The sequence below is a fragment of the Notamacropus eugenii genome, chromosome 6 (genome assembly GCF_028372415.1).
Source record: "Notamacropus eugenii isolate mMacEug1 chromosome 6, mMacEug1.pri_v2, whole genome shotgun sequence".
In the NCBI taxonomy this organism is placed as follows: domain Eukaryota; kingdom Metazoa; phylum Chordata; class Mammalia; order Diprotodontia; family Macropodidae; genus Notamacropus; species Notamacropus eugenii.
The window spans coordinates 290,227,391-290,244,762 of NC_092877.1; positions in this window are offsets into that span (position 1 = coordinate 290,227,391).

The window sequence follows — 17,372 nt, forward strand, 5'->3', positions numbered from 1 at the left end:
ATTCTTTCTACTGCACCATACTACCAGCTATAGGGAGAAATTGGGAAGAGAAACTGAGAGAGAAAAAAATGTCCTAACTCCAGAGCCACAGTGCCTTCTCTCACCACCTTCCTTACTTGACTGATTTCAGATGCATACATTATCTTCTTAGAATCATTGATTTTGAAAAATAAATGACCTCCTGGTCACATCCAAAGTCCTTGTTGTAGAGATGCAGAAAGGGGATTCAAGAAGTTTAGTAAATTTCTGAGGCTGGATTCAAAGCCAGATCTTCATGACTCCAAATTCAGTATTCTATCCATTACAACACATCATGGAGTAAAGATTTAGTGTTTACCCAGTTTTATAGACCTATACAAGTTAATAGAGCAAAAGAAACCCCCAAGCTTATCACAGATGTAGGATTGAGAATTGCTGTCCCATGAGAGATCCACAGTCCCAAATAGCATGGATTGCTTTGTAAGATGCTCAGGTCCTTACCAATAAAAGTACCCAAGTACACTCTGGAATTTTATAGATGAGATTGCTTCATTGGATGAAAGAGTGGTTTAGATGGTTTCTCAAGACTCTTCAGCAGATCAGGGTATATGCTTCTATAACTTTAGTTTTTGGCTCTTCCAGTCATAGGACCCTGGAAGAAAACAGAGACCGTGGATCAGCCAGACCACTTTTCACCTCTTGGTGTGCCTCAGTCTTAATTTATCAGCTCTTTTCTCCTCTACCCCACGAGATATGAATAAAATAACAAGTCTCAAAAAAGAAGCATAAGAATGTAAAGTGTTGGATTTAAATGAGAACCTTCATTTCAGATATTTAAGCTATTTTTTTAAGGAAACCACTCGAACTACTAATGGCTCAATGAATCCTCCAACATTAAATGAGCATTTGCACAGCACTCTCCCGGGAACCTTGGGGAGATAGAAAAGACCTCCATCGTTATGATGCTGCCTTTGATTCATACGCTTCTGAACCAGACAATATCAGGAAGTCCCTCCTGACTTTATTATTTATGGTTCAATAAAACCTAGTTGAGTAAGGAAATAGCCTGAATCTTTTTGATGATCTTAGAAGCTGATGGCATCCAGCTAATTTATGATACAAAGACTTTTAAATAGATAAATTTTTAAGAATCCTCTTCCTCCACCCCCACCTTTCTCCATAAGAGTCAAGCACTAATATTCTCTCTAAGTAGAGGAAGTTTGAGTTGAATGGAAAGAGTACTTGTTATGGAGTCAGAAGACTCAACCCAACTCCAGAGCTTAATGAATATTTATTAAATTCCCACTCCATATAAATCATAGTACTAGACATGGGGTAAGTGATGAAAAAACCTGAATTCAGGTCTCAGCTCTGACACTTCCTACCTTTTGCAAATCATCTAATAACTCTGAACATCTATTTCCACATTGGCAAAATGACAATAGTCCCAAACTACATCACTGTGTTGTTGTGAAGAAATCAATTTGTAAACCCTTCAAGCAGAATAAACATATGAGTTATCATTACTATTATCTCATTAGGTTCATGGAGATGTCCTGTCTCCTTCCTGTGAGGTTGAGGTATTTGGGGGGGGGGGGGGGAAAGCCATTTCCAGTGGTTTTAGGGTAATTTTTTTTTAAAAAAATCATTAAAGTTTCAGGTTCCCAGCACAAAATAGAAGCAATGAGAAAGTCTAAGAAGTGGAAAAACAAAACAATAACTATATTCCTATAATGCTTTCCACATTATTCCATTTGATCCTCCCCAAAACCAAGTGAAGTGAGTGATACTTATAGGCCTTATTATCTCTATTTTATACATAAGGACATTGACACACAGAAAAGTTAAGTGACTAATGTGTGTTCATTTAGCTAGTAAAATAACCAGAGGTGGAAATCAAACTAAGCCCTCTCCTAACTCTAAGTCCAGTTTAGAGTTCACTATGTTATACTGCTTCTCTGTAAATAAAAACAAAGCTTAAAAAAAACAGTCCCAACCATCCCTCTCTCCTGTGGCTATTGAATTTCACCCAGATGTACAGACCAAATTAATAGCTGCTGTTTCCATTTGGCAATGCAGTTTGTTCAGGCAAGGGCTTTATCTTCCGATGTCAGCCAGTTCCAGAGAACATTTTTATGGTGCTGTTGCCCAAGGATTCCCCAGACGTGGCTAAGTCCATAAACTGAAATTGCTCACTTCTCTCACATCTCAGTTGCTGAATGTTCTTAAGTATTCATGAACACACAATGGCAATCTTGTTGAGACTTTAAAAATGACTTGCTCATTATGAACTGCTTGAAAAACCTCATGAACTTTTAACCAGGATGAGCTTAGCACAATTATGAGATGAGTGTATTACCAGAACCCAACAACCTAGAAGTTAATGAAACTCTCATTGGTGCGAGCATTGAGTGACAGTTCTGGGACATCCATATTACAGTTCCATCATTACCAAAGAATCAGTGACAAGTACCCCAGGATTATAACCACTCAGTGATGGAGTGCTAGACTTGGACCTACAAGTCAATAAGACAGACCACCACTTCAGCAAAAGAGATGTAGGCAATTTTCAAGCATTAATTATAGAGAGGCAGCATGGTATAGCAAAAAGAACAGTGGCCTGGGAATCAAGAGACCTCATTCTAGTCCCAGCTCCATCTCTCACTAGCTGTGGAACAAGTCACTTAATTTCTCTGGACCTCAGTTTCCTCATCTATAAAATGGGGAATTTCAATTAAATTATTCCAAAGGATTTCTTCCTGATCTAATATTAGGATCCTAGGGATTATTTGTTGAGTACCTACTGTGCCTGCTATGTGCAGAGTTGAGTGTTGTCTACTGTGCACAGAGTGAGTAAAGTGCTGTCTAAACTCTTCAGCAATATAGAAGTAGCATTAGTATAGTTATCTTTAATTTTTATTATTATGATGAGAGGAGATATTGAGGATAATAAGAATTGAGACATGAACCTTAGGGGTCAGTATGGTATCATAGAAAGAGCATTCACATTGGTTGTTGCCATTCCTCATTCATGAAGAGGACCAAAATGACATCACTATGCTAGAGTCAAGTTAAAGTCTTTCTGACTGTGACTGATCAGACCAATATGAACTTGAAATGTTCTACCATAGGTTGGGCACAATAGCCCATGGGAACATTTGGAATGGATTCTTTAAATTTAGCATGGACTCAAATCAGAGGTCCTAGAATCAAATTCTGCCTCTTATTTTCTCTGTGACCTTGAGAAAATCACTAACCTTCCCACTGGGCTTGATGGCATCTGAAGTCCCTCCCAGCATTATGATATATGATCCTAGGCTGCAAAGAGTTTACTCGTTTCTTTCAAGACTCAGCCCAAATATTATTTTCTATATAAAGCCTTTCCTGATAATCCTCCCGTAGTTGCTAGTGCCTTTCCAAAACTCATTTACATTTTTTTGTCTGAATTCTCTTTACATTTGTATATGTGCATTTGATCTTCTCTATAGAATGCTAGAGTCTGAAGGCAAGGATTCTGACACACCTATGTCAGTACCAGTCACAAAGTTAGTTTATAAGTGCTGGAAAATTACTGATCATACAGGACTATATAATATGTGTAAAATGCATAGGGCAGATAATAATGACTCACACACAAAGTAAATTAGAATTTACAAAGGGTAGTATAGGAAAAGAGAGTCAGATAGATTTAGATGAGATCTAGTTTCAAAACCTATATTAGCTCTGTGAGAGGGGAAAAGTCACTAACTCTCTGAGACTATTTCTTCATCTGGAAAATCCTTAAAACTTAGTTCACAGGTGGTTGTAGCAGGAGTCAGGGAGGATTCCTATGGATTAAAGTAGGGAAAATACTTCATAAACCTTAAATAATTAAATAGTAAAGAACAAGTATATATTTTTTAAACCAACAAGGAAGAAATTAAGAAGAAAAAAGTTCTTTACCAACATTCAGAGTTATGATCTACTAATGATTCTTTAAATTCATAGTTTTCACATATACTCAATTTCCCCCCAATAGAAAAAGAGGCAGGTAGAAAACTTATTTATTTAAAACCCATCTTCTTATTCAACAAATACCTTCAGAGCAGTCCTCCCTGACTCAAAACAAAGTCAAGCGCAAGTGGTCATTATTTCTCTGATGGCATGGTCTTCTTTGGGGAGAGAGAGAGAGAGAGAGAGAGAGAGAGAGAGAGAGAGAGAGAGAGAGAGAGAGAGAGAGAGAGAGAGAGAGAGAGAAAGAGAGAGAGAGAGAGAGAGAGAGAGAGAGAGAGAGAGAGAGAGTTAAGATCTGGAGGTAAAAAAAGAAAGAAGCAGGATAACCATTCCACATCTCTGACTCAGGAGAAGTAATATCCAGGAGAGGGAAAGGCAGTACTATTCTCCAGTGGTTACTTTTTAAATTTAAATGTTAGCGTGCTCCTACTAAAATATTCAATTAAAAGTCAGTCCAATTATTTATTGATTTTACATTTTCTTTCACTGCTACTGTCCAGACAATTTTCTAGGTGCCCTGCAAATACCCCCCGTGCTTCTTGGGAAAGGTCTCTCACAAACCAAGAATTCCCAAACAAGAAAGGCAATGTGTAGCTAATTAATTCAAGCGTGCTGAAGTTGCTAAAACAGGCTCTTATGTGGTCAGTAGAACAGTTAGCCCTGCTCTAGCAGCCAGATTTCAATTTGGGTAATTACACTTTGCCCTACTCTGGAGAGCCTCTCTGATCATCACAGTTTCTTTTAGATACAGTTTTCTTCTTACTTTTTCCTTTACTTTCTGGTCTTGAAATTGTCTTTTCTTATGCCTGGCTTAAAGTTGCTCCATACTCCATCAAAGTAATTCCTCATAGAGTATCCAACTAAGTTTTCCCAGAAGTGTAACCTTTAGGAAAAAAGGGAGTGATAGTGCCTACTCTAATGTCCTTTAAGTGTCTATATGTGTCTATCTTTGTTTGAGAAAGTGGAACAAAACAAGTTAAAAAGATGAAGTCCTTTCTAAGACTCATAAGATAGGGAGGTCAAAAGAAAAATAGTACTGGTATGAGTCACTGTGCCAAAGATGCACATTTATGGGCCAGTATGCATGTGGAACATATGAGGAATGAGTTAACCCTCCACATTCTCGCAGTACCTTCCAGGTCTGTTGTGAACAAAGGATCTGTGGTACAAACCTGAGGCAGTTTAAATTGACCTTGCCCCAAGATGGATTGATCTGGGACCCAGCTATGGGCCCTATGGGTAAAAAGAATATAAAAAGCAGGTTTTAAGACTTTAGCAGGAATTCCTAACACTCTAGGGATCCTCCTTTCCAACAACTTTTAACCCCTTTCTTGGCTGCTTTTATATGCCTTAACTGCTTTTTAGTCAGCTTAGGAACTGTCTTTACCTGGGGGTATTGGAATATGCTTTTAGTAAAAGGACTATTTATTTAAATAGTAAGACTCTGATTGGACTGTTGCTGCACAAATGGAACCACAGCCAGGAAAGATATATAGACAACTGAACAAACATTGAGCGCACACATATTTCTTCAACACTCAAATGGACCTCTGAGTTCATTGATGTGCATACTGCTTGCAATATAAATATTGAAACCCATTCTCAGTTCCCATCCTAGAAAAGTCTTATGCAAGTTCCCTTATAAATTTTCTGCAGGGCACCCATTCAACATACTAAGAGCCTATGTCTAGTATTCTTGCAATTACATAGCAATGAGTTATGTAATTAGATAAATAAATAAAAATAGATAGCAATAAGCTGTCTCTTTCTCCTTGTTCTCAGTACATGACTATGCCAGCCCCTTTTCCAATTCATATAGGAAGAAGGATGTTTTTTAGGTCACATAAAAAAACCAGTCATCACTGATAATGTGCTACAGGCCACTTATGTCTACAATGCATTTTTAATTGTAGTTAATTATAGGAATCTTGATTCCTCAGAGGTTATGATATTCCATTTTTTGCACCCATGCATTTTGTTTAAAACATGGATTTATGTTTCAAGACAGAACTTGGGGTCATCACGTTGTACAATTTCTCAAAGGTCTTCCAGTTCTATTTCCTTAGTCTTAAGTTTTGAGTCCAGTGTTTTCTCCAAATGTGGTGCCTATTAATCAAGATATCACTTGAACAACTCTACAGACTATCCAATCAACATGGATAACAACCATGCTTCATCAGTTTAGTTTTCCTTTTGGAGATTGTTAGACCAAACTCTTCTAAGAAATTGTGAATCTCATTTAGGCAGTTCTCCAGTGTTCTAGGATTTTATTCATTCAATACAATATCATCCATAAAACAGGAATATCTGGAGAACCTTATCATAAGCATGAGTAATAAACTTGCTTTGTTTTGGAAATTATTTTTCTCTTAAACTATAACTCTCAGAAGTATTTGGGGGTACACACAATGGTGGAAGTCCTCAAATTTCCCCCTGCCATGCACTTGAATAGTTGAATTTGAATAGAAGTTGTATATGAGTAGAACTAGGCACATAGGATTTTTATGGTGAAGCAAGGAAGAAATATAGAACAGTAGCCATGAAGTAGTTTTTCTCCATGATCTGACATGCTTCTGAAATTCTGTAAGCAAGGATTTTATAGGAAAGGAGACTCCATTTAGCCCCTTCGCCCAACAGCTTTATATACCCATACATTTATATTTGACAACTACCTCACCTATGTAAATATTCTCCAGATCATTTAATTACAAACACAATCACAATAATGATTTATAGAAGAACAACTACAATGAAAATGAATGATACAAAATTACAATGGCCAAGTTTGGTCCAAAAGAAGAGACAAGAGACCTCTTCTTCTACCTTCTTTTCAGTGGTGGGGGAGTATGGATGTAGAACATTCTGTATGTCAGATTTGGTTAATGTGCTCCTTAGTTTTGCTGAATTATTTTTGCTCTTGTTTTATTCTGTTATAAAGGATATCTCACTGGAAGGGGAGGGAAGAAATATACTCAGAAATTACAATGATATAAAAATAAAAGTTATCTCTTTTTTTCTTTTAAAAAGAATATTAATGTATAGCAATGTCCTTGGAACCCATCAGGGGATGCAAGTTTTAGGGGTTCTCTCTGGCAATTATGACAAGGACATTGACAATATCTTATATATCCCTATGAACAATTTGAGGAAATGTGAAGCGTCTACTATAGAATATCAGGAGTGTGATACAGTTTTCTTTAAAGTAGCTAAACCAATGATCTATTCTAGCTTCCCTGGAAAGATGAGTTGGGGTGAATACCTAGAAATTGATTATTTTACTTCCAACAGAATTCAAGGAGTTTCTAAGGCCATTTTAAACCTTCAGTGGCAGAGACCTAACTATAAAGAGAATGAAATGCCTGCTTAAGAGCAGATCATCACCCTCACTAAGCAGTAGTGAGAGATGGATATTAGATCATATTCATTATAGTACACAGAATTCAGTAACCTAAGCTAAAGAATTTCTTTGGGGAGTACCTATACCACTCTGGGAAGGAGACATTGGACTCCTTAATAGGATAGCCACTGAAATATTACAACAGTGGTCTTGGTACTTATCTGGAAAAAATGGAAGAGGGTAACAGAAAGCCTTGGGGGATCAGCATTTGATTTCCTGCTCAGTGTGAAATCTTGAGATAGTAAGATAGTTTTGGACTACTTGCGAAGACAAAAGAGAAAATATGAGAGAGTACTGAACATTCAGTGAACCTGTCAGGTAAAGCACATCAATGCCTACCAGCCTAAAGAGAAAAACTTCCTTTTTTGAGCTGTGAATTAACAACCTATCCCAGAAGCAAGTTATTTAAGAAACAATAAAGACAGGGTAAATAAAGTCAGTCAAATAGCATTTATTAGGTGCTTAGTATGTGCCAAACCCTGAGAATACAAGTAGAAAAAAATCTCTGCCCCTAAAAACTTTATATATTGATGGAAGAGAGTTGGGAGACCACACATAAAAGAAAGCTAAAAAGGAAGTGGGGCGGAAAGAGGTGAACCACTGTAGGGGCATGGTACAGAAAGTTCAGAATGCAGCCTAGAGAAAAGTAAGACATAGCTGACCTTGGCGTCCTCCATTAATGGAGGTTCCGGAAGGAGCCATCCAATCACACAGAGAGGCTTACAGGGATGGAGAGTTTTTCTAAAATGTGAATTCCAGAATTGGAATGAGATGTCAGGATGAAGAACTGGTATGGTGAGACTTCAGGATAATAGAAGTCGCGAATGAAGCCTGGAGAGAAAGGAAGTAGTCCCTGACAGTCTCCAGTGAAGAGTGAACTGATAGACAATGGAAATCTAAGGTAAATGACTACTTAGCCTTGAAGAAAATGAAAAGCCAGTTGCATATGAGCAGTTACTGCAGAGACCATTTAAGGAAAAGTAATGGAAAGAATATAGTGGCTTGTGACAAAGAAATTGACCTTGACTTACTCTGAAACACCTTCTCACATACAGGCCATGGAAGCTAGGTAAGACACTACTGGTTTCTCATATTCAAAGGGAGTATTGCACAGAAAGTCTGTTGAGAAATGGAGCAATAGCCCAAGCCAATAAACCCAGTGACACAAAGAATGGCAGGACCAGAGGTCCCAGCAGCCAGACACAACAAGATCCTTGTCAGCTGAGCACAGCCAAAATATTAAAGCCATGTTGACTTACAACTTTGAGCTAGACCAGAGGGTACTTAACCTTTTTTAATTTCATAAACCCCTTTGGCAGTCTGGTGAAGTCTACAGATCCAAGAACAACTTTCTCAAATGAATAAAATAGAACATATAGGATTACAAAGGAAATGAAAGGTGAGTAAAATTCATGACATTCTTTTTCTTATCCAAGTTCATGAATCCCATGAAATCTATCCATTGACATCTAGGGAGCTATGGACTATATCTTAAGAAGACCTGAACTAGACATATGAATATTAGACTAATTTGAGAAAGAAAATGAGACTTAGAGTGCCAAAGGACAAACAAAATTACAAAAGCTTTAGAAAATGAGAGTGATATCTGGAAGAAGATTCACCTGCACACTCTGAAGGATCTAAATCAAGTCCCTCTAAGAACTAAGACTGATCTTACTTGTGGTATCAGAAAGCAGTTGATGCTAACTAAAATTTTTCATTCTATTTCCATAAAAGGACAATTTGGGTCTAGAGTTTTTTTATTTTGAGCCATATATTCTAATAAATATTTCGCTATCTTTCCTATACCCACATTTGCATTGAAGTCATTTAGCATTAAATTATATTTTAATTTAATTAGGAACATCTTATTGACAATAATTTTTCTACTTCTTTATCCTCTGCAATAGATCATAATATATAAATTATAATTATCTTAACTCTACTTTTTTGTTTACACTCATGGGCAGTACAAGGCAAGAAAACAGAGTGTCCCATGAAAAAATGTTTCTTGTTGCAACTGGGAATAGTCAAACCAGCTCAACCAGATCATTTGTTTGTTTTTCCAAAGAGAAACTGTGAGCCACACTTCTATTTAACTGCAAAATCCTTGCATCACCTGTTTTCATTTACAGCAATAATGTCGATACTGATGTGATTCAGTTCCTCTGATAATATGTTCACTCATTGGTTATTGAATAAAAATCTAATTTTTAGTGTATTTCCATGGAACTGTGGGCTCATTGAGATGAGTACTTCCTTCCTATATTACAATATATTGATACTTTTTCAACCTGTGTTACTCTTGTCCATATCATTCTATAAATTTTCTACTACTCACTACTACTAAGTAAAATTACTGTTTATAGATAGTCTCAAAGTTTTATGATACTTAGTTCCCTCTGTCACCTTTTCTGCCACCCATCAAGAATCAATGAAAAAGGCAAACCAAGATGGAAAAGTAGAAGCAACAACCCAATCCTACTTTTCCAACATTTCACTCAAAAAAAATAATAAACCTTTAAAATAATAAATCAAATCAAATTCTGAAGAAGAAGAGCCAACAAAAGGTTAGGGTAAGACATTTTTCCAGCCCAAACAACTTATGAGGTTGGAAAGGGAGGTCTGTGACACTGAAGTGGGAGTCTGCCTAAAACACAGCAGCAGTGGTGGGATGTAGAGGCTACTGTGACAGTGGCAAGAGCAGTTTCTGGAGCTCTCAGCCCAGAGTGTGTGTTTGTCCTTCATTGCCTAAGAAGACCATGCCATCAAAGAAATAATGACATGACTTGCATTTGACTGTTTTGAGTGAGGGAGGGTTGTGCAAGTCACCAGTCTCACTTCTCCTCTACAGCCATCTGAATCCAGTGACCAGATATTCATCATGATGACTGGAGATGACCCAGAATGAGGCAATTGGGTTAAGTGATTTGCCCAAGGACACACAGCTAGTGAGTGTCAAGTGTCTGAGGTAAGATTTGAACTCAGGTCCTCCTGACTCCTGCACTGGTGCTCTATCCACTGCACCACCCAACCTCCCTAAGATAGTAAATGGGGAGGAGAGAATGGTGGACAACTTGTTGGAAAGAAATAGCATGGGACTGTGAGAAGGCCCTAGACATAGGATCTGGTTGCATTAACCATAAAGAGTTGCAGATCACAGCTCCAGGGTGGAGAGGAGCATTAGTGCTCATGGCTGCAGGATGGCAAGGGAATAGGGGCCTTGGTAACAGTTTCAAGGGCAAGAGGAGTGCTAACACTTGCAGCTGAAGAGGAACAGGAGTCTTTCCTGGTTAAAGACCAGAGGGCAAGTCAGGAGAGCAGTTGACCACACTTTTTCTCAGATCACAGTACCTGGGAAACACTGGAAAAAATTACAGACATCCAGCACTAACTCTGAAAACAGCAGACAAAGAGCCTGAAGCTTGGGAAAGTGCCCCCATCCCATCACAGGAACAGATTCTAATTTTAACATAAAATTAAAAGTCAAGAAATAGGTTAAGAAATGGATAAACAAAAACAACAAAAAGAATCTGGCCATAAAAAGTTATTATAGTGATGGGGAAGATCAATTCAGAAACTCAGAAGGATGCAACAACATGAAAATCACCACAAGCAAAGCCAAAAGAGAAAAGAAATGCAAATTGGACACAAGCCCAAAAGGAATTCCTGGAAGACTTAAAGAAAGAGATCATTCTGGTAGAGAAAAAATTGGGAAAATAAATGAGTGATCCAAGAAAATTATGAAAAAAGAATTAAAACATTAGGTACAGAAAATAGCAAAGAAAAGAACACCTTAAAAAACAGAATTGGCCAGATATCAAAAACAATGCAAAAAATTCACTGAAGAAAAAATTCTTTAAAAAGAACTAGTCAAATAAAAAAAAAAGAGGTTGTATTGCCAAGACAATATTCACAGCACTTGTGGTGACTATGAATATGCTGGCATAGTTCTCAATCACAAAGTACAACAGAGTCTCCATATAAAAGGCAGAAGAAAAACATTTATTTAGATACCAGAAAGCCAACTCCCAGAACCAGAAAGCAAAATCAGTCATAGTGGCCAAGAAGTCAATATAGGTTATCAGAGCAGAGGGGAGAACCATTCCCAAGCCGTTTGTCCCCTGCTGGGACCTCTCCACAAACAAATACTCACCAGCCTAGTTGTGCCTGCCTGCCTGTCTCAGTTGTGACTAGCCTGACCAACTTCCTCGAAGATCTGCTCTACTCTTCCTGTTCCACCCATTCAGCAAGCTCCTCCCACCACAAATCACTTAGGCTTCTATGTGATTTAAGCAGGTTACATGGGCCTACTAATAAATGGGAAAGGTTTTCCCATTTAAATTACCATTACAGAGATATAAAAACTCACTAAATAAAAGAACTCATTAAAAAAAGCAGAACTGGTCAAATAAAAAAAGAGACACAAAAACTCACTGAAGAAAATCATTTCTTAAAAATTAGAATAAGGCAACAGAAAGCTAATGCCTTCAAGAGACATCAAGTAATAGTTTTTTAAAAAGTCAAAAGAAGAAAAAAAGAAGAAAATATAAAATATCTCATAGGAAAAACAACTGACCTGGGAAATAGATTGAGGAGAGTTATTGAACTACATGGAAGCCAAGATTTTTTTTAAAAAAGCAACATATTTCAGAAAGTTATAAAGGAAAATTGTCCCAATATCTGGGAACCAGAAGGTGAAATAGAAAGAATCCAACAATTACCTTCTAAAAGAGATGACAAAATAGAAACTCTCATCAATATCAGAGACAAATTCAAGAGATCCCAGAACAAAAAGAAAAAATTTTCAGCATTACAGATAGAAACCACTTAGACACTGTGGAGCTACAGTCACAATCACACAAGACTTAGTAGCTTCCACATGGAGGGGGATGGTGGCAATATGATACTCCAGAAGGCAGAGGAAATTGGATTACAGTCAAGAATAATCAACCCAGCAGAATCTTTAGGGGGAATAAAGGGATATTTAATGAAATAGAGGACTTTCAAGCATTCCTGATGAAAAGATCAGAGCTTAATAGAAAATGTGACATTCAAACATAAGATTCAAGAGAATCACGAAAAGGTAAACTTGAAATTATAAGGGATTTAATATATTAACTTGCTTACATTCCTCTATGTAAATAGGATTCATGTAACTCCTAAGAACTTTATCTTCTGATGACAATGCATTAGGGAAGTTAGGAGTAGTCTACATAGAGAGAGGGCACAGATGTGAATCCATTATGCCCAAATGACTTTTTTTTAAAAAAGTGGAGTGAGAAAGAGAAATGTACTGGGAGAGGGGTTAAGGGAGAGGGAGAGTGGGGAAAATTATCACACAAAAGAGGCACACAAGGAAGAACTTTTATAGTGGAAAGGAAAATGGGAGGGTGATGGCAGGTAGTGCTTGAACCTCACCATCATCAGAATTAGTTCAATGAGGGAAGAATGAATACATACTTAATCGAGTATAGAAATCTATCTTAGCCAACAAGGAAGTATGAGGAGAAGGGGAAAGAAGTTGAGGGGTTATTAATAAAAGGGAGAGCAGATTAAGGGAAATAGCGGTCAGAAGCAGAATTTTGAGGAGAAACAGAATAAAAAATAAGTAGGAAAACACACGGTTAGTAATCATAACTGTAAATGTTAATAGGAAGCACATAGCAGAATGAATTACAAACCAGGATGCAAAAATATCTTATTTATAAGGAACACAATTGAAACACACACATAGAGAATTAAAATAAGATTGTGGAGCAGAATCTATTATGTTTCATTTGAGGTAAAAAAAAATTTAAAGGTTCAGACAAAGCAAAAGCAAACCTAATTAAAACAGATAATAAGGGAAACTGATTTTTGGCATCAACTCCTAAATGATACCAAAGACAATAAAGTAATATCAATACTAAATACACATGCACCAAATAACAGAACATTCACATTCTTAAATGAAATATTAACGAGTTATAGGAAGAAATAGACAGTAAAACTATACCAGTAAGGGGCCTCATTTTTTCCTTCTCTGAAATAGATGTCTAACCACAAAATAAATAAGAAAAAAGTTAAAGAGATGAACAGAATTTTAGAAAAGCTAAATATGATAAGCCTAAGAAAAAACTTGAGTACAAAGGAGTATACCTTTTTTCAGCTCTAGATTGTCCCTTCACAAAAACTGACAATGTATTAGGACATAAAAACCTTATAACCAAATGCAGAAAAGCAGAATTACTAAATGTATCCTTTTTAGACTATAATGACACAAAAAAATTACATTCAACAAAGGCCATGGAAGCATTGATTAAATATTCACTGAAAACTAAATAATACAATCCTAAAGAAGGAATGGGGTAAAAGACCAAGTCATAGAAACAATAAATAATTTCATTTAAAAGAATGGCAACAATGAGATAACATTCCAAAATTTGTGGGATGAAACCAAAGCAGAACTCAGGGGAAATTTTATAACTCTAAATCTTTACATCTATGAAAAAGAGAAAGAGCAGATCAATGAACTGGGCATGCAACCAAAAAACTAGAAAACTAGAAAAAATATTAAAAATCCAAAATTAGACACTGAAATAGAGGAAAATCAAAGAGGAGAGCAAGTTAAAAACCTGAACTAATAAAACTTGAAGCTGGTTCTACTAAAAAAAAAAAAAAGATAAACTATTGGTTAGTTTGATTTTTTAAAAAAGGTGAAAATCAAATTGCCAGCATCAAAATGAGTGAATGCACCACCAAGAAAGATGAAATTAATAACTAAAAATTATTTTGCCCAATTATATACAAATCAATCTGACAACCTAAGTAAAACAGATACATATTTATAAAAATATAAATTGCCCAGATTAACAGAAGAAAAAAATAGAATACTTAAACAGTACTATCTTTGAAAAAGAAAATGAATAATTCATAAGTGAGCTCCATAAAAACAAAATTTCCAGGACCAAAGATATTTGTAAGTGAATTCTGTCAAACATTTAAATAACAATTCCAATGCCATAAATAAATTATTTTTAAATATAGGCAAAAAAGGATTCCAACAATATTCTTTTTGGGACACAGGTATAATTTTGGTACTAAACCAGGAAGAGCAAAAAACAGAAAGAAAATAGATTATTTTCTCTAATGAATATTGATGCAAAAATTTTAAATAAAATATCAGCAAGATGATCACAGCAATATATCACAATGATCATAATCAATGACCAAGGTCACTTGAATTTTTCATTGTTTGTAAGAGTCACCATGACCTATGACACCATCACCTATGACTGACCTACTAGCAATGAGTCTATTCACTAAATAAGCAGGTCCTCAGATTGGAGATACTGTTTATCATCAGGAGTTTATTTGAAATCCTTTCATCATAGTACAACCTCTCAGAGTTTGTACTATGCTAGTACACCCTTCAAGAATCTAGGGTCATAGATTTGCCATGACAAAGGGTTTTTGTGGAAAGAAAATGAAAAATAAAATGTTAAATTAAATATCCAATTATTAACTGAACCAACTGAGTTGTCTTTCAACTTTCTTTTCCTCCTATATATGTCTTGATATCCATATTGGTTTATTCTACAATATATTTTAGAGTTGATAGGTTTTTACAACTTAGTGTATTAGGATAAGTAACCAATTTGTGGCTCACTAACCCTTATGAACTTTGATCGCTGTACTTATATCTCTGTTGCACTTTGTAATATACAAAATGATGTTCTTGCTGCAACCCAAAAAGGTAGTGAGAATATTATTCATCTCATTTTATAGATTAAAAAAAAAAAGCCCAGCACTTACTTCAATGTTTGACATATGGTAATCTCTTAATAAATGCCGACTGACAAGGCTAATGACTTTCTGAGAGTGACATAGCAAATAAGTGTCAGAACTGAGACTTGACTAGGATTCAGGCCTTTCCTAAATCCAGATTTTCAGTGATTTCCAGCACACCAAGCAACCTGACAATAATGAGAGCCAATGAAATTTTTCAAATGGCCACCTTTTTTTGTATTTTGAATGAGTTTCAATTAAATTAAAATAACATTTTATATCCATGACATCTAGTACACTTTCCTTCACAAAGGGGGGAAACAAGTATATAATACATGTTTATGTGGTTAGTTCAATAGGAGGTTACAGCCAGACAAGACATGAAATCATGAACTAGTTTTGTGGCAATGTGAGTGGAGAAAAGAGAAAGGATAGATGAGTTTTTGACAATATATTGGATATAAGAGATATGAAAAGAGAGAGTCAAAAAAACGACTCTGAGATTTCAAATCCTGGAGATTGCAAGAATGTCTTAGACAAAAAGAATGAAGTTTGTAAGGCATAGCACAACGCCTGGCCTAAAAGAAGTATTTAATATGTTTTTTGACTGATCAAAGTCAAAGATACTGAATTCAGTTTTGGAAATGTTGAACTGGAGGTGCCAACAGGATATCCAGGAAGATAGAGTCAGCAGGCAGTTGGAGGTGTATGGTCAGAACTCAAGAAAGAGATTAGGGAGAGATTATAAATTTTAAGATCTTCTATACCAAGAGGATAACTGAATCCATGAGTGAGTACTGAGAAAGAAATGAAGAAATATCCGAAAAAAGTCCTTGGTGTTAAATACTTGCTAAAATTGAGTAATGTTTTCTATTGTTTCGTAGTGATGAAACAGACCACATTTATTAAGAACCCATACTCTTTCATACACTCTTGTAGGTTCTGGCTATAAAAGACAAAAAAAAATGGAGCAGCACTTGTTCTAGATAAGTTTATATTCGACTGGGGGAAATGACACATATATGTGTGAATATATGTGTGTGTGTGTGTATGTGTGTGTGTGTAGGGACTCTGGGTGGTACAATAGATAGAGTGCCAGGCCTGGAGGTAGAAAGACTGATCTTCCCAAATTCAAATCTGACCTCAGACACTTAGTAGCTGTGCTACCTTGAGTAAGTCACTTCATCCTGTGTACTGCAGTTTTCTAATCTGTAAAATCATCTGGAAAAGGAAATGGCAAACCACTCCAATATCTCTACTAAGAAAAGCCCAAATGGGGTCACAGTCAGACACAATTGAACACACACATGTATGTACATGTGTGTGCACATATTAATACATATATGTATATGTCATATTACACACACACATATATAATACGCACACATTTATCAAATATAGGGATATGCCCTAGATCTGTAATTTCATCAATACTTCAATACATTCATATAACACAATCACTCTCAGATGAGAGACTCCTTCAACTAAGGCAGGGCCAGCACCTTCTCTGCAATTTAGTCTCAAAGAGTTGGCTAGAGCGGCTCAAGCAGAGTTAAACTCAAATTGCAAAGGGGGTCACTAAACTATACAGGAGGATCCCTGGCTCCTGCATATTGAACTAAAAAAGCACATGGTAACATTATCTATGTTCTACTACATTATTTATTCTGTTAAATATTTTCCAATTACATTCTAATCTTGTTCCTACTGCATAGGGAAGTGTTACAGTTGCAGTGTAGTGCAAGGGGCCCTGACCTAGAGCACTGAGAGGTTAAGGGACTAGCCAAGGGTCACACAGCAAGTGTTAAAGGTGGAGCTTGAATCTTGGCTTGGAAAACACTCCTCTATGGACTATGTTATGCTATTTCTCCTATTAAATATGTCGAAAATCAATTCAAGGTAATGGGGGCAAGGGGAGACATTAGCAACTGGGGAGTTCAAGAAAGGCCTTGTGAAAGATGTGGCAGAGGAACTGAGCACTGAAGGAAAGAAGGGATTCTAAGAGGCAGAGCTGAGGAGGGAGGGCATTCCCTACAAGGATAACAGCCTGTTAAGGCTTCAAGGATGAGAAATGGAATGCTATAAGAGAAAAATTGTCTATTTGGCTTGACCAGGAGGGAAGGAAGAGGATTAATGTATAATAAGGTTACTGATGAAACAACTGATCAGTTTAAGAATGGGAAAGGAGACAAGGCTATATAACCTTGTCTTATTTATTTAAGTTATATGCAGA